We start from the raw sequence: 23623 nt of genomic DNA on the forward strand, positions 1-23623 counted from the left end.
AGGTAGCATTTCTTTAGTGTAATGCGTGGTGGCATCTCCCTCTGGTAATATGATTTATTATACCCACTCTGCATTTCTCAGAATGATACATGTGGGCAAGTATCTTTAATGAAAAGTGATGCCTGGAAAAATGTTTCCCCGGAATAAAGAGCATAAAAAGCAACTGCTGACTACTCCACACCTACAGTGATGCATGCGTTCCTCCAACACCCAGCGAAGCATGGAGTTAYATTTTCCTTATGTAAATTGAACTAAGATTTAGTGTTTTTCAAAGATCCAGTGGTACTTTGTAACCACTTCTCACGTAGGGAATGAAAAACCTGAAGACAGAGTTCCTTGTTATCAGACCATCAGTGGTGCTTCCATTTGTTTATACATGTTTGGGTGAGACAAATCATGACAAAGTTATTTGGGGATGCCAAGTTTTATTGCTGGTCCTTGCAATACTTTGCTTAAAGGCTTTGAATAGATGCTTTTGTTCCTCAGTATATGAGAACAGTTTTCTCTACAGGAGGGGGGGTATTAATTTTTTTTTTAATATTTTTCATTTAAAAAATAATGYGATCTACCAAATCTGTACTGAACTCAGTGCAAAATTACCATCTGATGGAAGGATTGGATTCTTGCAAACACATCCCAATCCTGTACTTCATCTGCAGGAACTGTGGGCACAGCCCACCAATTTCATACTGTAATATAGCCATTCCTGCTGAATTCCCCCCTAATATATGAGACCAGCTTCCCTCAGCATAAAGTGAAATATATCCTGGTATCTGCCTATGAAAACCACAGCTGGAACAAATGTCTGTTTTGCATTCTGATTGTCTATGAGGGTGGAAGTGGTGAATATCTCACCCCTTAGACTGAACGACCTCAACTACAACTACTGGACCAAGCAGTGAGACTCAAGGACTCAGCATCAAAACTTTCATAGATTCATAAGAAGTTTKCCCCTTTTAATCGAAATACATTTTTGACTGTCTGCTGGTTTTCTGTTCCAAGTGTGGGGAATTCCTCCACTGGACTCTCTTTTATTCAACTCAGTATACGTGCTCAATAAACATGCATTTAATTAAATAGAATGACAAATGAGAGGAAAATAATYTTTTTTACCCCAATACAATATTATTCCCATTCACAATATATTTCCCCATCTGATTCTGTCTAGGATCATGTTGGTCCATCTATTACAGGCAATCATTTCAGCTCTGAAGCCCTATTGCTGACATGATCAAGGTCTTCCAGAGGTCTGATCATCATCTTCTACATGCTCTTRCTTTTCTCTAACATGAATGAAGCTGAATCTCTTCAACATAAAATTTAAGCCTGAAGATCTTTTATGATATGTACTGCAAAAGGATGTTTTCCTGCCTCTGTTCAAAACAGAAAGGATGCAGTTAGATACATTCATATTCAAAAGTTTTGCACCAATGTTTTAGAAACTTGTGGAKTATTGTGCACATGTTGAAGTATCTTGTTTCCAGATACAATATGTAGAAAATGGTCTCCTTTCTAGAGGTAAGGAATTTTTTAACWCTTGCAAGACAGAATGAGAAGCCCCTTGACATGTACAAAGTTATGGAATTTTCTTTGATCTGAACTAATGTATGTATYTCTAAATTAAGTTATCCAGTTTGGTGAATTATACTGAAATGATGTGATACAACTAAGACCAAACTCCCTTAACTGACAGCAGTGTATTAAGCAATGCTTACAATCTAATAAGATGTAATTGTTTTGAGCCTTATCCACATTTTTGCCTTAAAAATATTTCCAAACTTCTCTGATGCCCAATTAAAGTAATCTGTAATTTACTRTTACTTGAAGTAACACTCATATGCTTTACTGTCAAAGATCTTACTGATATTCATCTTAGAATGCAAAAGCAAACATCAGGTAAGTAAAAGGCTGGGTCCTTTTCCTCTACAAACAAAAACAACATTTCTTTGCTGAATTAAAGCAGTGAATTTGATTTTCTTCCTCTAGAAAGGCTCCCAACCTCATTATCATTTATCACTGCATCATTGTACTCAACCTGCAGAGACAACATTAAGGTTATTTAGAACAGATTGTATGTTTAGTGTTTGTGCRGGATTGTTAAGGTAGCTTTTTGTCTATGCAGGGCTATCAGCTGAACATTCCATTACATTTACTTTTCAGTGCCATAAAGTAGATTTTTCTTCACTTTTCCTGGTTTCCAGTCAGAATTCCCACTCTAAAGGTAATGCAGCTGGTTTATCCTGATCCTTAAGTGAACATACAGAGGGTGATTTCTGCTGTAGGGAGACTTTATTCATCTTATGGGAAAGGTAATGCATATAATATTAATATATGAATGCAATGCAGTATCTAAAGATATATACCCCCAGGAGGCAATTTATCTGAAGGGCTGTTTTTTTTGGTGTTCATTCATTTGTGTGAAGATGGTATTCCCAGACTGAAAATGAAGCAAATGAAGGGACTTCCCTGGTGCAAAGTGATGGATGATGATTTTGTTGCTACTGTCAAGAGATGCATTAGACTAGGTTTCTCATTCTGAAAATGCTAGATGAAAAGGGATTAATTTCATGACCATTTGGGAGACTGAATTTCCATTCTTAATTATAAAATAATGCCCTATTATAATTTTCTCTGAGGTACCTTGATGATTGAAGCTGAGTTACTTGACTCAGGGACACAAAGAGATTCCAGAAGGCCCAGAGGTAAAACTTGAGGCACATGATTTACATCATACCATACTATGAAAATCCAAACTCTTTTCGCAACAGGAACCCAAGGAGACTGTCTCTCTGCCCCTCACCCTCTGTGCCTGCTCTGGTAAGAATGGATTTTTGAAAAAAAGAGCTGCATGTTGGGAATTAGAAAGTGAGTGCCATGATCCAAAAATATAATTCACATGAGAAACTATRGAATAAAGCTTCCCATGTATTTCCTTGATATTTGACCCTGTACTTTTTCAAAGTGGCATGTGTTTTTATATGAACCATTTTATATACAGCATCACTATTTTTTTCTGCCCAAGACAACCAGTTTGTGGTGTTAATCTGATAGCTCTTTGCTCAGAAAATAGCAGGTTGAACTTCTCTGAAATCAGGAAATATATYGATGGTGGCACTTAGCTAATTACAATATAGTTTTAGAGACACTTGGACATCCTCTATGGCCTCCAGTTGCAGCAGGTTGCAGTTCCATGGGCCCAATACCCTCCCTGCCAGGATTCTGAAGATTTAAAATTACATGAAACAAGCCCATCTGAACACACTGAGTCTGGTTCTCACAGTGATGGGTTTGAGCCACGGGGTGGGTTTAAAGGGAGAAAGTTCAGCTCTTTGGCATTGCCATTCCATGTCACTGCATTGKCATCATCAGAAGCACACTCAGCCTGTGAGATATTCCCTGGTGAGCAATGCTGGTGAGATCTAAGGCTGTGCATCATAYATATGTCCTGACTGACAGCTATTTTGTGGTTTTGAGGTTTGAGGGTTTTCTGTTGGCATTAGTTTGTGTAACAAGAGTGCCTGAGTGGTGAGTGACAGTTGTGCTGATTTTAGCTGGAGTAAATTATAACAACTTACAGTACTGAGTTTCTGTCCAGTGTAATACGATGCGATGCGAGGATCACCCAACAGAAATGGATGCTCAGTTCTGAATTTTCATGGAACTAATGGATATGGCCTCACTTCCCTCACAGCCAGTGATGGATGGGGTCAGGTTTCACTAATATTCCCTGATGCATGGTGCTACATTTCTTTAATATAAACTAATCCRTGTCTAGCGGTATCCTTGACTCCATTTGATATATGAGATTGGGTTTTTCCTTTCTGGACATAGTGGGAATACACAGACACCTTTTTTGGTTTTGCAGCCACAAATGACACTGCGTTCCTCTGTGCTCAAAGATGCTCATTCTTATGCCTCTCCATGTATTAAGGATTTTCAAGGGTTTTGTACCTCAGTAAAACTCAGCTACAAACATTAATAGTTATCAGAAAAATATGAGCTTGCTCCACCATTTATAYCTGTAATAGCAGTTCACAGGCAACATCTTCTGTCAAGTATGCCAGTCCCATGCAGTCCTAAAAAATAGAGGGGGAAATAATTTTATTAAYCATTTTGCTGCACATTAACTTTTTCTTGGATATCCAAAAATGTTATATTTCTTCTTAGGTTAGGAGGGAGCCCTACCATTTCATAGCAGGTGTTTTCTGCAGCCCTCTCTCTCATTCATCATCTCTATCATTTAGACAGTTTTACATTATTAAACAAATTGTGATTTTGTTTATATCGCAGGAAAAAAACACTGTGTGTTACTGATTTTAGACAAAAAGAAAGCTAATGGCAATAAGCTGCATTACTTTTTCCTGTCTTAAAGGGCTTCTTCAAAATGCAGTTTTCTTTGTTCAACTGATATCAGGGGACTGAGGCCTTAAACATCAATTGGCATTGGAAAAACCCAGCTCCATGTGTTTCTTTCCACACAAAGGGGCAAGTGATGCATTTTACACACAAAAGGGCATTGTTACTTGCTTTCAGATGTTGTGACCTCCACTCTCCAGGTCTGCCAACAATTACCTTGAATAACGGATTTTTTGTTGAAAAACTGAGGAAGACTGGTAAATGTTCAGTTGTCCAAAACCATTTCTGTGTCTGGGTAATATCTGGGATCTTACAGTTGTTGGAGTTTATTATGGATTTAGCCTAACAGTAAAAGCTTTTGGATAAATTTTTATGGAGTTGTAACCATCTGATGGTCTGACCCAGCCTTTTGACTACGTAGCTCTGGAAGCCCTGCTCCCATAGGACTTCCACTCAAACTTCTCTATGGATGCAAAGAACAGACTTTACAAATATCTTTACATTTCTGCTTTTAGATATCTTTCCACTGGGAATTTAAAATAATAGCAGACARTCTTCCATTTCATGTTAGTCCAAATGAATCCTCTGAGTTTAAAAATGGTGCACAGAGTGGATGCCCATGTCCATTTTGCAGATACCTCAACCTTATRAGAAATTTCTGTGGATGCTGGTAAATTCTGTTCCCTGGGGACTCAAGTGAGGAAGAAGCCCCCACTGTGCAATATAGTTATCAAAGTTATCAAAGCTTTTACCACATAAGCTAGTTCTGGAATAGCAAGCAATTTAGTCATGKAGATATCACATGCCTAAATAACACTGCTGTGGGCTGGTTAACATCAAATGAGATGGAAAACACGGTTAAAATARCTCCACTGCTTCCAGGCTCATGTCAGTGCTTCTTTCCAGCACGGCATCATGCCGTGCTGGTGTGGCAGCAGGTACAAAGTTGCCCCAGGTGCCTTTGCACAGAATTCATGCTGGATAGATTTCTCTTTCCCATCTTTACATGAGACACTGGTGATTGTACTCATCACTGTAAAGTTACTCAGTTCTACAGTTGTGTCGACTGGGATGAAATAAAACTTCACTTGGATGTTCTTATGGGTTCTTCAGAAAATCCCAGCCTCATACAACACACATCATGAAAAATAACTGTGTCTCATACTTCATTTTGGAGAAAAATAAATCTAAGCTTCCACTGATAGCACAAATATAGGATATTAGGGAAACCCAGCCTCTTTGGACCTGGAAAACTATGCACATCATTTTAAGCAAAGCACTCAGTCAGCTGCAGTTCTTGTCAKCCAGGAAATCACTGGCATGATTCCACTGGCAYTACTTTAAGCTTTGCATCACTATGRTTATTAATTAATTTCATAACTCAATAACCTCAAGCTCACACAGATCTGCTACACACCAAAGTTCTCTTACCAGCACTGTTCTGCTTCAGAATGATGTGAAGTGAGGACTGTTTTTCTACATCTGACCTCCCTWTTTATTGGGCATTTTGGCATTTGCCATCATTTGATCTGGAAGGAGCCTAACTTCCAGCATTATTCTCCAGAGAGACAGATGTGATCTATCATCTTACATTAAGAAAAACCAGTTTCCTTCACYAGCTTTGAATCAAGTAATCCAGATATAAAATGATTCATGGAACTGAGTATTCCTGGAAGAAACAGTTCCATGAAGGAGGGTTTTCCTGATTATGTCTGATGAATGATGTTCTGGCTGCTATGTCTACAATGTTCTGTGAGAACTGGTGTTGTGAAAGAAAAAGGATTAATGTCTTAGCAAAGTGACAAATGTGATTTCTTCCATCTTATATAAATTGGAGAGGAAATTTTATYGCTGTGAAAGAATTCAGGTGGGGCTTTTTTTCTCATCTAAAGTGCTATGTTTCGTGAATTTGGAAAGCACATACKAGGTCAGAATAAAGCAAACACCAGTAGCTGCTGCTGTTTTGTCCCAGAACKGAGGATGTTGTGTGCAGTTAGCACTCTTGGCAGGACACAGCTCCATCTCGTCGCGGGAAGTGCCGCGCCGCCAACCCCGCATCATCCCGGCAGCAGCAGCAGCATCAGCATCATCCCGGCGGCAGCTCCTCCATTCTCCCGGCTGTGCTGACCTCTGCTGGTAYTTTTCCGAGGCGCGACGTTTTCCCATTCTCGTTCATTTTCAAGCCTCTCGCATCACATTAACGCAGCGATGTTTTCCTTTCACGAATCCACCCAGGTTTTTCTAAAGCATTTGTTCCACTATGCGAAGAAGCGATGAACTCATCCACATTTTCTGTTGATGGCATCCTCTGAGATGCAAAACACGGCTTCAAAGTCAGCTCTTCATTGCTCTGCTCCTCAGTTGTGGACCTAAAGCAAACTTCCTGCTCTCCTTTTCCCTAAAATCCATCATCCCACGTGCTCTGTGACACCCCAAGTCAGGGAAGCAGGGCTTGGGCTCTGCTGTGAGCCAGGGTCTCCCTCCTAACACTCACCTSCATTCCTATTCAAATATATACTATACACTAATTTACCCTATTTTTTAATATTGACAGCTATGCTTGCTGTATTTGATCAATGATTTGGCCCTCTCTGTTGCTTGCTGTGTTATCACATCATCTAGACTTCTCCAGTTATTCCAGTGTAACTTTTGGCAGGGGTGTGTAATGAAAGGACAAGGGAGAATGAATGAATTTCAACTGAAAGGGGGTTTAGATTGAGTTTTAGGAAGAAATTATTTTCTTGGAGGGTGGTGAGGCTCTGGATCAGACTGCCCAGAAAAGCTGTGGCTGCTCCATCCCTGCAAATGTCCAAGGGCAGGGTGGATGGGGCTCTGAGCAACTTCGTCTAGTGAAAGGTGTCCTGCACATGGCAGGGGTTTTGGAAACAGATGATCTTTAAGGTCCCCTCTAACCCAAACCCTTCTATGGTTCTGTGAAAACCCTTCCTRTTCTTAACAGAGCAGCCTTATTCAGTTGACCAGCCTTAATGTTTAAACCGGCCTTTCCATTCATGCAGTAATTCAAATATTCAAAATAGCAAGATTTAGTCCAGGCTAACAGTTTCTCTTTGGCAAAATTAGGCAAAACTCTGTAGATTCCTTCAGCATATCAGGCATTTTCCATTTTCCATTTTCAGTATGATTCGTGCTATTTTTTTTTCTCCAAATACACTAAAAAGTGCCTTTCAACGTCTGAAAAACAACCCCTGATATTTCAGTGCGGATTCTGAATATATAAGACTTAGGAAGCCTGAGCAAGGAATGCAGATTAAACCCCAGAAGAATTTCGATACCTCTAGTGTAACCCAGTTTTGAGTGTGTGATGTGTCACATCTCTCTGCTGAGTAGGACACCTTGGCTATTCCAGATGGTGTGACTCAGTACTACCAGAATCAGGACACAGATTCTGGAGGTGCCTCCTGTGCAGCCACACTCAATTCCTTCCTTTGCTTGGGAAACTGAAATCCTCACGTGCCTTCAGCATTCAGCGAGGACCTGGGTGCCAGGTCTCTGCACCTTTGCTGCCACGGTTGTCCAGAGGTGCCATGAAGAATTGAGGATTCATACAAAACAAAGCAGTCTCTCCTAATCTAGTGGTTACCCATTAGGCAGTGCTTACATTTCTTTAATGAATTTAGTGCTTCAGGATTTGACCTCCAATTAACATCATTGTCCTTTGCTGTTGCCTTTGAGTGTTCTGTTTTATTTTTGGATATTCTCTTTGGGCCTTTCTTCACAAGGAAACACAGATGATTATTAGCTTTCTCCAAAAAAAGAAAACACCTTATTTTTTTTCATTTTGGTCACTAATTATAGGATAGAAGTGGAATTGCAATGGAAACACTAATTATTTTCAAAGAGCATTTGTGTAATCATCTGTTCTCAACTTATATCCTTGCTTGTCTTTTGAGTGTAAAATTGCTCTTTTATTTCAGTTCCTCAGAAAGAATGATTTTCTCCCCATCCCTTGGTTTAAGTGGCCATCCCTTCATTCATTTGTCACGTGAGTAAGGAGAAGGCTGAATCAATTAATCAAAGGCTTGCAGAGCAACACCGAGCAGGGAAATGGTTGGTTAAACCTCGCTTTCAATGTCGTATTGAGCCTTAGAAATTCCAAAGTGGGTGTTTTCTTTTTATAAAAACAACCTTGARACTGAAAAACAATATTTTTCTTTCAATTCTCTTTTGGCATCTCCTTTGCTCTGGATCAAACTGAAGAGCTGCAATAAAAATCAGGTCTGCAACCACACTTTTGAGGCTTGCCTGTTAAAACATGATACTACCAYGGGCTTCTGCTTTTGTAATTACAATTTAATGGAAGGGTAAGTTAAGGGCAAGAAAGAAGAAAACTTCTAAAGGGTTAATTAATGTCTATGTAAATAACAAATCCTTGCCACAGCTGTGTACTAATGTTTTATCACAATGGTTTAGTGTGTTCCATGTTGGAAAATGGGAGCAGTCCAGCTCCTTACCAGATTTCCAGTTGGAGACTGTACAAGATCTTGAGAAATTTTATCTGCAAAGAGTAAGTTAAAGTAAGGAGGACATTGCTGTCAGAGAGTGCTGAATAACTAAGGAAAATATTGACACCAGGGAGGATGTGGAAGAGAAATAGGGTGAACCCTCCTTGAGCCTTGGGCTAGAGCAGTAAAGATTCAGGCTAGAGATGAGATGAAAACTTCTTGAAAAAAGGGACACAGCTTTGATCACTATGCTCAACACAAAGCTCAAGGACTAGAAATGTAAACAGAAAAGAGACCAGAAAAAAACTGAGAGGTATACCTTGAGCAGTTCTCCCCAGAACGGCTTCTAAATGGATGAATCCTCACTGTCTCCCTAAAGATTTCATTGGACTTAAATCTCTCCTATATTTTGATCTGAAGCAACAACAGTTTATATTTAAAATGAAGACATTCTYGATTTCTTTATAGTCTGAATGCAGGAAACTACTTCTACTGACACTGAAACTCAAAGTTATGCTCTTAAAATTTCATTAATATACTATTCTACTTTAAAAATAATTTTGTCTGCTCAATTTAATGGTATCTGATTTCAATTTTCTTTTGTATAGTCATCAGGAGATAAATACTGTGTGTACCTGAATGCATTGGYCCTAATCACAGAGGACTGAGCATACAGACTGATCAAAACATCACACTCTAAAGCTGTGTGTAAATATTATTTCTGCATTTTTGGATGGGTCAAGCTTATATTTAGCCAGTAATGTTCATCAATAAGTCATGATACACAATAAAAGCAGTAATGATCTTTACGCTCATTTGCTTTCTGGAATTAAAGAGGAAATTATTTTTCATGGCTCAGTAAAGGTARTAATAATTACTGACAGGTTATAACAATTCACAGAGAAGGTGTTTGCTGCTGGCTGATTTTCAAATGCAGAACCACAAGCAAATKAAATCAAATTAATTTGGAAAGCATCTTGAGGAGTGGCTACATACTGTACTGCCTCAAATCTGGATCAAGCACTCAGCCATTTCTGACAGATGTCCATCTTACCTGTTTGTACAAGACTTTCAGTGATGCATGCTCCACAACCAGGAAACTTATTCTTGGACCTCCACAAAATAAGATTTTCCCTAAAACYTAACCCAAAGCTTCCTTACTGTATTCAGGCACATCTACATCTCCCTATCTTTCCTTTGAGATGAAGAACAGATTTTTCTTTTCTTTTTTGCACAGATTTTTTATATTTTCACAACTGTTACAATGTTCTGTCTCTTTTCCACCCTTCATCATCTTCTCTTCTTTAGGCTTTCATTCTGATGTCACCTTTTCTTCCATGTCTCACAGATTTCTGACCATTATTGTTGCTCTTCTCTGGGATTTCCCAGTTAGCCCAGGCCTCCCTTGGAGTGTGTTACTTGAATCTGGACACGGAGCTCCAGCTGAGGTTCTAGTACAGATAAAAATCACAGGTCCTAAATGCTGCAGATTTCTCTGTAGTTTGCAGTGTGCTTGCCTTTCCTGGAATAACAGACCAGTGTGGAATCTCAGTCATCTTGCAGACTTCAGGCTCTTTTCTGGAGAACTCATTCTTTAACAATGCTGGAAAAGATACTTAATCTTATATCCTTTAAATTGCTTCAGTCTAAATGCAGCATTTTGCACTTCCTTTTTTCTAYTGCTTTTATTGACCTTATCTCAGTCTACAACCTCCCCATGATGGGAAGAAGAGGGGCAGACACCAATCTCTTCTGTAGGGTGCTCAGTGACAGGACCCAAGGGAATGGACTGAAGCTGTGTCAGGGGAGGTTTAGGTTGGATATGAGGAAAAGGTTCTTCACCCCRAGGATGGCTGGGCACTGGCACAGGCTCCCCAGGGCAGTGAAGACAGCCACAATCCTGGCAGAGCTCAAGAGGCATTTGGACAGTGCTTTTAGGCACATGGTGTGACTCCTGGGGATGTGCAGGGCCAGGAGTTGGACTTGACGATCCTTGTGGCTCACTCAGCTTCCTCTGTCATTCTGTCATTCTGTTTTCACCTCTTTTCTCCAAACTATTAAGACAAGTTTTCCAGTCACTTTCTTTCTTCCCCAAGTGCTTCTCATCATAACATTATCTGAAAGCTCAAAAAACAGTATATTATTCCTTATGAATCACCCAAACTATTAAGGAAAATATTGAATAATATCAGATCCTTGCAGAATTGAACTCTATATACCCTTGGATGTTGCCAGGGAATTGCTCAGTTAACTAAATGGTAAATACTCTGATTTCTGGGCAATTTTGTATCCACTCTATATGACTTATGTGTAAATCCTGTTTTCTTAAAATGATACAAAAATCAATGTCAAAAATTTTGCTAAAATCACTGTATATGACACTGCTGTCACTTATTTGTAAGGCCTGGTGTTCTACAGCAAAGAAAATGAGATTGGTTTGAAATTATTAGCTTATGACTAACGTAGGTTGTTATGGACTGTTCATTTTTCTTCTTCTTATGTTCCAAGCACTAATAAATGTTCTCTTTTTTCCAGTAAGGAAGTAAAAATTAGGCAAATGGGTATCCTTTTTCTCATTTTTTTAATACTGTGTGCTCTGTTGTTACAGCATCACAGCTGCATCTTCACAAACTCTCAAGGAGTTGTAGTTGAGAGGTCCTGTGAGTCGGTTCTGGAGGTAATGCAGCTCAGTCTCTGACAACAGAGATCTCCACCCACCCAGATCCAGTAAAACACCCAGATCTCTACCCACTCTGCTCCAGTATTGCTCAACCATCTATACACGGCAACAGGGCAGTAAATAATCATGTGTAACGTATTTTCAAAATTTTGTCATATGATCTTAGTCATAAAAAAGTCTCATGTGTTACCAGCGACATCACAGATTCACTTCCAGTTAAAAAAACAATGAAAGGTACATAACATCTGGGTGATCAGAGTCAGGAATTCTAGTAAGGATGATGCTAACACCTGCTTGTGCTCCTGAAGCGCCTGTGGGCACATCTTTCACCTGGCAGGGCAGCWGCCAGCCAAGGGCTCTTTGCTCTCTTTTGGAGCTGATTTGCACCTGCAGGACACAGCAGCAGATGGGGGACACTCTGTCCTTCCTCCTGGTGCCACCCCAAGGGGAGGCTGAGGAGACTGAGGGTCCTGCCACCCACACACCCTCTGCACCAGCTCCAGTGTCAGCTCCTCTTTGTGGGGTCACAGGTCCTGCCAGGAACCTGCTCCACTGTGGGCTTCCCACGGGGTCACAGCCTCCTTTGGGCACATCCACCAGTTTGCCACGGGGTCCTCCAAGAGCTGCAGGTGGCTCTCTGCTCCCCCATGACCCTCCATGAGCTGCAGGGACACAGCTGCCTCACCACAGGTGGCACCAAGGGCTAAAGGGGAATCTCTGCTCTAGTGCTTGGAGCACCTCCTCCTCCCCCTCCTTCTTCACTGACCTGGGGCCCTGCAGAGCTGTTTGACATTTTCTCACTCCTCTCTCTGGCTGCTGTTTCACACCAGATTTTTTGCCCCATTCTTAAATCCATTATCCCAGAATCCCTTCCACCACCGCTCATGGGCTCGACCTGGAGCTGTGATGGGTCCATCCTGGCTGCAGCTGGCATCAACTCTGCCAAACATGGGGGAAGATTCCAGCAGCTTCTCGTGGACACCATTCCTGAAATGCCCCTCCTGCTCCCAGCCTTACCAAACAAACCTAACACAAGTGAAAGGGTTAAAGCACATTTCCACATTTCTGTTATTGACTGTAGGTGAAGGTTTCCCTGATGCTGTTCTCAAAGGCAATGGAGACACAGGTTGTGYTTTGAAAGCCTGAATGCTGTATGGAAATTTCTGACAGCTTGACCATTACAGCTGGAGCAATCTGATCATGTATGCATTAATGCTTGTGGCCAAAGACTTTAATTGTAACAAAAGTTTCAAGGAATAATTACTAAATTCTTTGGTTGTAAATGTATTTCTTCCCTTAAAAATCACACAGTTGAGTCTTTGTCTGGAAATCAAAATTATTCGTGTTTGACTAACTTTTAAATGCTAAGGGCTAAATATAGGTTTGTCATTCCCTTTGAGACCATATTGCCCTCAATAACACATAAGAATTTAGACYTCTTCCTGATTATCCCTTATCTGAGACAGTACAAGGAAATAGCACTACCTTTAAAGTCTGTGAACAACTTGGGATACATTGAAATTAATAATAAAAACCTTTGATGAGGGCAGAGTTGTAATCAATGCCTCGCAGTGAAATTAGACAACATGAGAGAAGAAAAAGATCATTGGTTTCATTTATCTGTCTGAAGTTTTAACATCATCTTCAGCAGAATGGGTATCTGACACTGAATCACGACACTGGCCACTTGGGTTATTTACAGTAAGCCAAAAGGAACAGGTCACCCCATTATGAAGCAGTGCTTATTGCTTCTAGTCCCTTTTTCATATCACCTAAAATCTGATTTTCCTTTCAAGCTTCCAATGTTTTAAGTCCATGTCTAGAAGCAATTATAAAGCAAACCTGAAAACACAAACCAGTGCACTTCCTTCCCCACACCACGGGGGAGGAGATGCTGGTGAGTTAATAAAAACCCTATCATTTTGCTCAATGGTCATCTTAATTTTTGCAAAGCAGCTAGCTTTGCAGTGCTGCAACATGACAAGGAGTTTGTCACTGAGCTCTGCATCCTTGAGATCTGGGCTCATTCCTGCCCCCTGGGAACCTTAAGGAAGGCGACCTTAAATGCCTCAAATACCGGCTCAGCTCAGGCACCATCTGGAAACAATGAGCTGGTAGGAGCCAAGGTGCTGATGCACCGAATTAACACAGGTCCCAGGTGCTGACATGTTACTTCCTGCTCTCCCCAGCCTTGTTGTGTCCCACACATGGATTTTGTGGATTTGGGCAGTGGGGACACCGCAGTCTCAAGGGCTAAGGGCTGCTGTGCTGGTGCATTCGCTGCAGCTGGGGCTGGGTGACAAGCGGTCAAGATTCAAAAAGGATGTTTTCCTTTTCTGTAATAAATCAATAAATTTCTCCAGGTTTTTTCAATTTGTAGGTCCTTTTCAGTATATCGCTTACTCTCATCAGTTTTCTTAGCTTTGTTTTCCTTAGACTGCATTTCCTCCTTTAGTCTCTCTTTTGTTTCATTCAAATGCAAGGTTTTTTTTTTTTTTTTTTTTTTTTTCTCTCCATTTGTTTACCTCATTCCTTTTCATTCCCCCCCTGTCTTTTCTCTGGTCTCAGTCTTAGTTTTGCCCTCCTCCTTTCCATCACCATATTTACATTTCTCTTTCAAGGCCCACTTTCCATAGCCCTCTTCACGTAATCCCTGGACACACACTCCAACCCCTATATCAATCCTTTTTCTTTYTGTACTTATAACCTTTTGTCCTTTTACTGTTTTTTTCCCTTCCAATGCACATTTTCTCTCCCTTCTCATATCCAGATGTTTTTCCCTCTCTATCTCCAGCTGTGTGAATAAATGACTTTTTTGTTTGTTTCAAGGAAGTTAGGTCAATCCTGAATAAAAGTTYTCATATTTTCAGGAAACCAAAACAATGTAAACTATCATTTTGGGTGAATGTTTCAAAAAGAAGAAACTGAAAAACTGTTGCATTTGAACTTTGAGAAATTTATAGCAAATCATAGCTGAAGCAAAATTGTAAATGTTACAGTGACTGAAAAAAAAGTAAAAGTATTTAGGCTTTGAGGGTGGAGGTGAGGGCAGGGCAAGTAATTTGCCATTTCCTTTTTGACAGGAGTAAAGGGAAGGCATATATCCTACCTCAAAATAACTTAGGTAGCTCTTTCTACATCTTCATAGTGGTTTTGTTTTGCTCAAAGCTAATGTTTTGGGAGCAAAAAAAAAAATTTGGCTGATAAATTTATTCCATCCCTAATTTCCATTCCTTTCTCTTCCTCTGTCCAGACTGATTAGGTGCAAATAGCAGGGAGGCACAGCACACATTTTAGCTGAYATTTGGATGTTACTTTAAAGAAAAAGAGTTCATCTCTTCCCAAGCAGGGAGCATCAGCTGTACTTCCTTGTGTTTCCCAGTCCTTAGCTTCCTGGGACAGCAATTAAAACAGATCCCAGGTGGCTTAAAAATCTTACATCACAACAAAAGCATAGAAGCTTCTTACTATTGAAAGCAATTCCTCAAAAAGGGGGGCAAATACGTTTCTTGTTCTCCTGCACTTCAATAGAGAGCATTAGTCTCAGATGARCGCTGCAAAGTGACAAACAGCAGCTGAGGACAGCCAGGCTCTGCCCCGAGACATGCAATACAATTTCCAGTGATTCGGACCAGAGTCACATCTGGGTACCTGGGAGAAGATTCTGGCCCAGGCATGGCTCTGAATGCCATGGTTTTCTGTCCGTTGTGCCTAGATCACAATCAGCAAAAAGATTTTGTGGGAGAGGAGGGGAAAAAGAGGAAACTGCCAATGAGAGGATATTCTTCACACATAAATCCCAATGCATTGAAACACAGATTAAACCCCTGCTTTCTTTTTAACCATCCCCTGCCTAGAGTCACTCAATCCTGAAATTTGCTGAACTGTTCAGCTCATGTCTGCCCTGAAGTAATGAATTGGCAGGCCTATTTCTAACGGTGATTAATGAAGCTTTTCAGAGGCAACCCATTATTTGATCCAAAGTTAAAACAGTGGTTCATCATTAATCACTACATGACACAGGCTCACAGATTCATAATTCTCAGCAAGCCCATTTCATTAAGGGTCCCTCTCCTTCTTTTGTTAACCCAGGGCTCCCTTGTCTCCCCACCTCTCATGGAAACCTTCCTGGCACTCCATTTCCAGATCTGCTTGAAGAAAAATTCACATGCTCTCAGGGATATTTTTCAGGCTCTGCAAACTCTCAAAACCACAGCATTTTCCTTTGGATTTAAAAAATTCCTCTTCCCATTGAAAAATGTATCCGATTATCAAATATGAGCCAACATTGGCACCCAGTGGCTGAACAGATTAATCACAGATATATATTCCCCTGAGCCCACCTTTTCCATTCTTCAAAGACAGGTTTTCCCCTGGGAAAGGGAAAAGGGAGRGACTCTCATGCAGCATTCCAGCTCTAGCCCGTCTAGGCATGGCTGTGGGCTGGTTGTGCTCAGTGAAGGAGAACTCAGCTTGTGGCTGGTTGTCCCCTCTGTGGCCATCAAAGTCACTCCACAGAAGTCACAAAGTGGGGCCAACATCACCAAAGTGCCTGGGCTGAGGAGCCCTTCACTGGCTSCAGGGAGGCCACAGCACCCACACAACATCATTTGTCACCCTGGGTCTGCTCCTGCAGGCATCACCTGCTTGGAGAAGGGCTGAAGACACTCATACTGGGATGGGCTCAGGAAAAGTCATAGTGAGCCTTTTATCTCTAAATTATTTTCCCAAACTCGCCAATGACCTGCCCTGGAGGAATGTGGTGGGTTGACCTTGGCTGGGCACCAGGTACCCACACACCTCCCTTATCACCCCTCTTCCCAGCTGGACAGGGCAGGGTGGGTAGAAAATAAGATAGAGAAAAACACTTGGGGCAAGATAAAGACAGTTTAATAAAGCAAAGGCTATGCACAGAAGCAAGGAAATAAAATATTTATTCTCTACTTCCTACCAGCAAGTAATGCCCCAACAGTTCCCAGGAAGCAGGCCTTCCTGTTCTTCTGGAACAAAAATGTCTTCTATGTGTCTTGAAATTCTGTGGACAGACACCAGGTATTTTGTGCTTCCTGTCTGAATCCTCTCACTCCTTCCTCCAATTTCTTTGTTGAAGGATCAGCTTCTTGATCAAACTTTTCCTCTTTTTCCTCCTCCCTTACTAACAGATGACATGGAGGATATGAGGATATGTTTTCCTGATCCACTGTTTCTTTTTCACTGCTRGAGCAGTGGCTGCAGTGTTTGGGTCTCTGTCCCAGCACCGTCCTCGGAGAGTACTGAACTGTGGCTCTGCAGGCACTGCCAGGCTCCAGTGCARTGATGGAAATTGGCTTTCACTGGGGTGGGCAAAGCACTCTTCTGCCTGATGGCATGCCAGTTTGTCAGGGTTACTTCATAGCCTGAAGTCCCAGGCTATGGGACTTGATAACCATTCCAGGAACCTGCCCAAATCCTTYCACACCCTCTGCCACCCCAGGATCTGCTGCCTCCAGATACATTTCAGTATCTCCTCACTTAAAAGTTGTCTTCTCTTACACCAGGATGACAYCAAATTCCACATATTATGCTACAGCTTTAATTAGCAGTATTAAAGACAGCACAAGAGAGCACAAGAGCCTTGGGAACCTCATAATAAAACCATCCACATCAACTCTGGGAAGRAGGAGGGAGATGTATTCCCTCATCATCTCCCCAAAGCACAGCAAGGCCATCAGTGCCAGGGCAAAGCACAGAGCTGTTGATTGTATTGATGTGTTCCCAAGCTCAGCAAAACAGAGATAAGCAGTGCAGTCAACAAACTCTGTGACATGTGCAGGTGTTTGCCACGTCACAACTGCTACAGCTGTAGCACACTTGATAAAAAACTGTGCTGTCTTGTGCCTCACACTGAGCACCAAAAAGGGCAGTGGTGGGTTGGCCTTGGTGCCCACCAAGCTACTCTACCACTCTCTTCCTCAGCAGCACAGGGCAGGGGAGAAAATAAGATGAAATCAGAACCCTTGTGGGTCAAGATAAAGGCAGYTTWACAAAGGCAAAAATGAAGGTTGTATGTGGACACAAAGSAMAACAAAAGATTTATTCTCTAGTGCCCATCAGAGGATTATTTCCAGCTACTTCTTGGGAAGCAGGATTTTGGTACACAGAGTCGTTGGTCTGCAAGACAAATACTGCAATAACAAATATGCTCCCCTCCTCCATCCTCTTATCTTTTATATCTGACATCATATGGTATGGAATATCCCTTTGGTTGGTTTGGGTCAGCTGTCCTGGCTGTGTCCCATCCCAAGATCTTGCCCTTCCTGAGCTTACCAGTGACAGTGGAATRTGGAGCACACAGCTTTGGTGCTGTGCCTGCACTGCCCAGCAGCAGCCAAACCCCGGTGAGTTRTCAGCACCTTTCCASACACCAGTGCAGAGCASAGCACTRCRAGGGGGRGAATATTGACTTCTGCTCAGCCAGACCTGACACAGAGGAGCAATGACAGGAAATCTGGATGGAGCTGGCATGTAAAGGGGCCATCCCGAGGCATTAATGCTGCAGATGAGGCCAGGGAAGCACTGACTGCTTTAGGGATATTCACTGGCAGTGCTTTGTCACAACCCCAAAATATTCCAGGAGCACCTAAGCCTTGGCGCCAGTCACACTGCAAGCCACAGAAACACCAGCAAAGAGGGATCCAATATTTTCAAAATCAGAAGGTAAGGGGCAGAAAGGAAATTTCCAATAACTTTGCAAAAGCATTTAGCTCTGAAAAAGCTGAAAAATTTAATTAACAAATAGAAAACTAGTTCACTGAATTTATGTAAAAAATGTTAAGGAAGTTATTTAAATGTTTTGATACCTACAGGATATACAGGTGATATTCAACAATTCAGTAGAGTAATATGGTAATGTAATTTATACATAAGTGTAACATGACATTAATATATATCAATTTCAAATAAATCTTTYTTGTCTTTTAGAAATGGACAACTTGACTTCCTTGGMTCCATGRGAGGAACAGCTGTGAAATATTCCTYTAGTCCTTTTAGCCAGAACCAATTTTTCTCATTATTGAATTGAAAATGTTTCATCAGTTTTAACCATAATGTCTCYAATCAGATGTAAAAATTAGGGCACAGAGGAAAAAAAAGTTTTTTCTTCAAGTCTACACAGAAATTTATTTGAAGTATCATGAAATCTTTCCATACAGGACACTGATCCTTCCAGCATTTATTATGACCATATCCATAAAACTTCAGTGTTAATTAATGAGAAGCTATGTTCAGGTTTTAAAACAGTGCTTTACAATACCCTAACCCATTTGAGAGTCTCTCTTTTCATTCCTACCCTGTTACATTTACTTCCAACCCATTCTGCAATATTATAGATGGAAGAGAGCAAGATGCTAGTGCCTTCCACCGCAAATGAAGATATGGCATGGGATTGAAAACCCCATCTTCTAGCCTCCACCTGGCTTACAAAATCGAACACACCTGGACATCAAAAGGAAAAAAATGTATTTAATTGAAAAGATCCTAAAGTAGTACTAAAAATACCTTTAACACAARTACATAATTGTGAAGAACTTACCAMAAGTAAAATTAAAGTTCTCTATGAAGAAAAGTGGAAGTGAATTTTCCCTTCAGTSTGAGAAATTTACTTCCCAGCAAACACATCCTGTACTGCAACTGAGTGGGGACGMTGAAATCATGATCAGTTTTAAAAAGAAAAATAACTCGCATAAGATAAAACAGTATCCATTCTGCCCGCCAGTGACCCTGCAGCTTTCCTGGAGAGCTTTCCTGGATCCGTGAACTGGTAACAGCTTGACCTGAGAGAACAGTGGCCCAGTGTCCCAGCAGAGCAGAAGCGCTCTCACCGGGTGAGCTCCGAGTCGCAGATTGGGGCTGGCCCTGCAGGAATCCCAGGAATGCGCTGGTTATAGCTGCTCAGTGGGGCGCTGCTTTCTGTGTGTAACCTCCTGTCTCTCTGAGACATCATTCCTCCCCGGACAGCCATGTGGGATGCCGAGCACTTGGGTGCGACCCATTCTTGAGGTCAGACATCAGGAGAAGGGCKGCAGCATGGGCAGGAGGCACCGAGTGTGTACGTGTGTGTTTGTCTGCAGGCATGCACTTAAGGAAACATTATAAAAGTGCCCCAAAACACCACAACYTTGCCTTTGAAACATCAAAAAGGCTTCCATGAGCCCTCCCCTCGGTTTCCCCTGCACAGGCTGCTTTTTAGTGCGCAGCTCCACGTGCTTCCAGTTTTCAGCCTTCACTCGCCGGCTCAGCCTCTGAGAGCCCCACCTGACCGGCAGTCAAGGTGTTAATGTGACATTGGCAGCCTCTCCACGGGAAATTGGACAGCGCTGCAAACCACGGAAAGTTCCCAAACTCACCCTTTTTTATTGCTGGTGATTTGGTAGAGCCTGCTCAGCCCCGCGGGCTGACATGTYAGCCACACCTCAAGGACGCAGCGCTGTGGCTCAGCGTTGCCCATACATGTGTTCGAAAGAGGTTCTTTCCTTTATGCTCCACAAGCTTACAGAAGGCAGGGGGGAGAGCTCCTTCCCCTCCCCCACCCCATCCCTTTATTTTCACAGGCTTTGCTCATAAACGGATTGGGAATACTCGGTGGGAATATATTCTCTGTAAATAGTTTCTTCTGCCTGCCTCCTCTGTGCAGCCAGGAATGAAGCCAGGAAAAGGCTGTTCAAAAGAAGCTTGTCTCTTTAGTAGCAGGAGTAAAGATATTCATCTGGGCTGAGCAGATCTCAGTCCTGTCCCCTTGGCATTTATGCAATCTACATTAGATAATGAAACAAAATCTGACATGATCTGAAGACCACCTACTAGGCTGCCATCCACCCTCCCCATCCATCCATCCATCCATCCATCCATCCATCCATCCATCCATCCATCCATCCATCCATCCATCCAGCCAGCCAGCCATCCATCCAGCCATCCATCCAGCCATCCATCCAGCCATTCCCGATGTCTCATCCAAGCTTTCTCACCGATCCCGGCTGGTTCTGCCCCGCAGGACGGGCAGCAGGAGCGGGAGCAATGCCGCAGCACAGGCGGGTTCTGCTCCCCGGCAGAGCCTTGCCCGAGCATCTCCCCCGGCACAAGACCTGGCTGCACCTCATTTGTGGCCCTGCTACAAGACTCCACAGACACACAAAGAAGTTGGGATAACTCGACAAGTTGCCCGTGCCTCCTGCCAGCTGTGTGACCATTATGTTACTGGTCCTGCAGCAYAGAGCACATGATGCTGATGGACCTGTCCTGCTTTGCCGGGGACACATCCCTTCGGAAGGCATCAGGGAGGCAGGCTGCAAAAAGTAAATGAAGCCTCTTTGTTTTAACCAGCTCTGACAGAGTCGAAGAGAGCAGCTTTCCGCGGTTTCCTTGCAGGTTTCTTTCCTTTAGGTGGCGGTATGTGTTTGCAGCTCCCCGCAGCACCGCCTGCGCTCCCAGCCCTGCGCCCAGCATCCTCACCCGGTGCTCAACCAGCGCCGGGTTAATTTTCCAGAAAATCCTGCACAAGCAATTAAAATGTTAATGTTGTGAGGRAAATGCCTCTGTTGAAGTAAACTCATTCGAGAGTCGGTTGTGCTCGGTGGAAGGGGAACAGTCTATTGATTTTGAACAAGGTCATATCTCATCAGGCTTGCCACCTGGATTATTTTTGTTTGCGCTGATCAGCTACCAAGTCCTTGATTTCCCAGCGAGTTTAAAATCACCTTAATGAAGCAGAAATTTAAGGGGGGGTATGGTTTCCCTCCCAAGACTTTTCTTTATTACAGAAATGTGCTTCCTCACCTGTTTATCTCTGACCACCTGCTCACCTCCGTGTTTGTTAACCTTATTTCACTAAGGCAGCAATAACTGATGCAAAAATCTCAGTCCTGGCAGCTGCCAAACGAATTCACACCTTACACTGGGATTTGTGCTGCAGCCAGCCAGCAGTTCCTTCCCTCAGCAGGATGGGAATGCCTGGAAGTGGAATTATCTTAAAAACCAACAGATTCAGCAGTGATACTTGTGTGGGCATAGGGTAGTTCTGCATTGTACTTTATTTATAGTAGAAAGGWCTATAATAGAAGGAAAGYTGCCCGCTTTTTTACAGCAGTTCCYGCTGATGGAGGCTGCATTAGAACAACCAACCCCATTAAGACAAGGTATGCTCAGCGAGAGAATGCTGCTATTTCATTACGAGCAAGAGACACCTGGGACAGAGAAGCAGAGGCACCTAAAGTCTCATTTCATTTGCAGATTCCTTATGGTCCCTGCCCAGAGCTTGTAGTCTTTCGTCCCCRAGCCAAAGGTCTTACAATGCTCTCTTTTCATGAATGTGGTCACACTGGAAAAGGTGGAAATGCTTTTTCATCGTATCTAAAATAGGTTATGCTATTTCTAGTGATATGGGCTATGACTCTCTAACCCAAATGCTAGGGTATTTGCATGCTTAATTCACAAGTCTAATTGCCATAATTGTACATGCTCATTAGGCAATTTTGTGTGCAAATGCTGAGTTAGGCACATAACTAGGCATAGTCTTTGCAGTGTGATTTGGTTCAACACTCGTGGAAAATTTGTGAACAAATTAGACATGCAATTGAATGCACATTTTCTACGCTAAGAAGTTGGGCTGGGTCTGGCACCAGGCAGACTGCAGTCTAAATGAATGAGCAGAAAGTACTACTCTTGTGGATCCTGGTGTAAGACCGAGTCCTTCACCCAGAGAAAAAAATCAAACCTGAGCTGTCCTTCACATTATCCAAAGGTCCACACCCTCCTTTCAGGCTGAGCTGGAACACTGGGAAGCAAAACAAATTTAACATTCATCTAAGAAAACAAAACAAAATAACACCACAAACCCCCCAACAACAATTGTGAAGCTCTAATTTTATGATCTGATTGCTGAGGACGGGTAGATACAGAGCCTCCCTGTCAGAAGGGAGACAAAGCCAGCCTGTCTCTTCCTATATTCCCATAGAAGACACAACAGTGAGTAACCCAAGTAGCTCAGCGTTAGCAATAAAAGATACTAGCACAGCTTTAAACYAGCACAGCTGATTTGAGTTAGAGCYCGCCTGTGCGAGCATGACTGCAAGAAAGACCAACTTTCATGGTCTAATGTTTGTAATTTCTCTCTYTCACTAAAGATATATGTTCTTTTAAGAAAAAAACTACTGAGGAAAATCCCCCAAAAGTAAGAATTCAAGGCACTGAAAGATTGAGTTATGGTTTGTTTAATCCTTCGATTTTATCCTTCCCGAGCCAGACTGCAAACTCTCTTGCTCTGAATTTATGACAAGCAGGACTAAAGGGACTGTCTATAGATTAACATTGACATTTCCTTTGTGCATTAATCCTTTGAATCTCATTTACCATACATTTCTGCTGAATGACATAAAAATGATCATTTTTTTATTACTGAGTAGATTATGATGAGGGGCATTTTTACCACCATTCAGAAAAATATCGAACRGGAGCCAGAGCTGTCTTTTTACCTTTGCCTGTGCGGCGGCAACGTGGGCTCCCTGCGAGGGACTGGCTTCTGGAGCACAACAGGGTGCAGCTCCATCCTGTAAATCCCCATGAGCCAAAAGCACAGGATGCCCCAAGATCAGAGAACTCCACAGGCTGCAAGACCACTCAGCAACGAGCCCTTGTGATGGAGATGTTCACAGCTGGGACATTCTCAGCTTTGCCATGGCTGCACAGAGCCAGTCCTCCCTGCCCAGGCAGAGGCTGCAGTTCCATCCTCTAACACAGCTCCTTGACCAAAGTTTTTTTTGGTAGACAGCACGCTTGCTAGCTGTAGGTATGTTCCATCAGGAGGTTTCCCTGCCACCAAAAACATAGCCTGACACGTGCAGTTTCAGAGGAAAGAAAAGTTGTGACGGTCCTGTTTCCTGTAAACTGCAGATTCACATTAAATTTCCTTAGGTTTAAAAGTGTGAAGAACCTGAGGTTGACATCTGTTAGAATACGTTCATCATGGATACAGATCTAGAATCATATAATCATTAGATGGTTTTTGTTGGAAGATCATCTAGTTTCACACTCCCTGCTATGGGCAGGGACATGTTCCACTGTGCCAGGTTGCTCAAAGTCTCATCCAGACTGG

This window comes from Malurus melanocephalus, unplaced genomic scaffold (assembly GCF_030028575.1).
Source record: "Malurus melanocephalus ecotype Western Australia unplaced genomic scaffold, MMel_1.1 scaffold_303, whole genome shotgun sequence".
NCBI classification, from domain to species: domain Eukaryota; kingdom Metazoa; phylum Chordata; class Aves; order Passeriformes; family Maluridae; genus Malurus; species Malurus melanocephalus.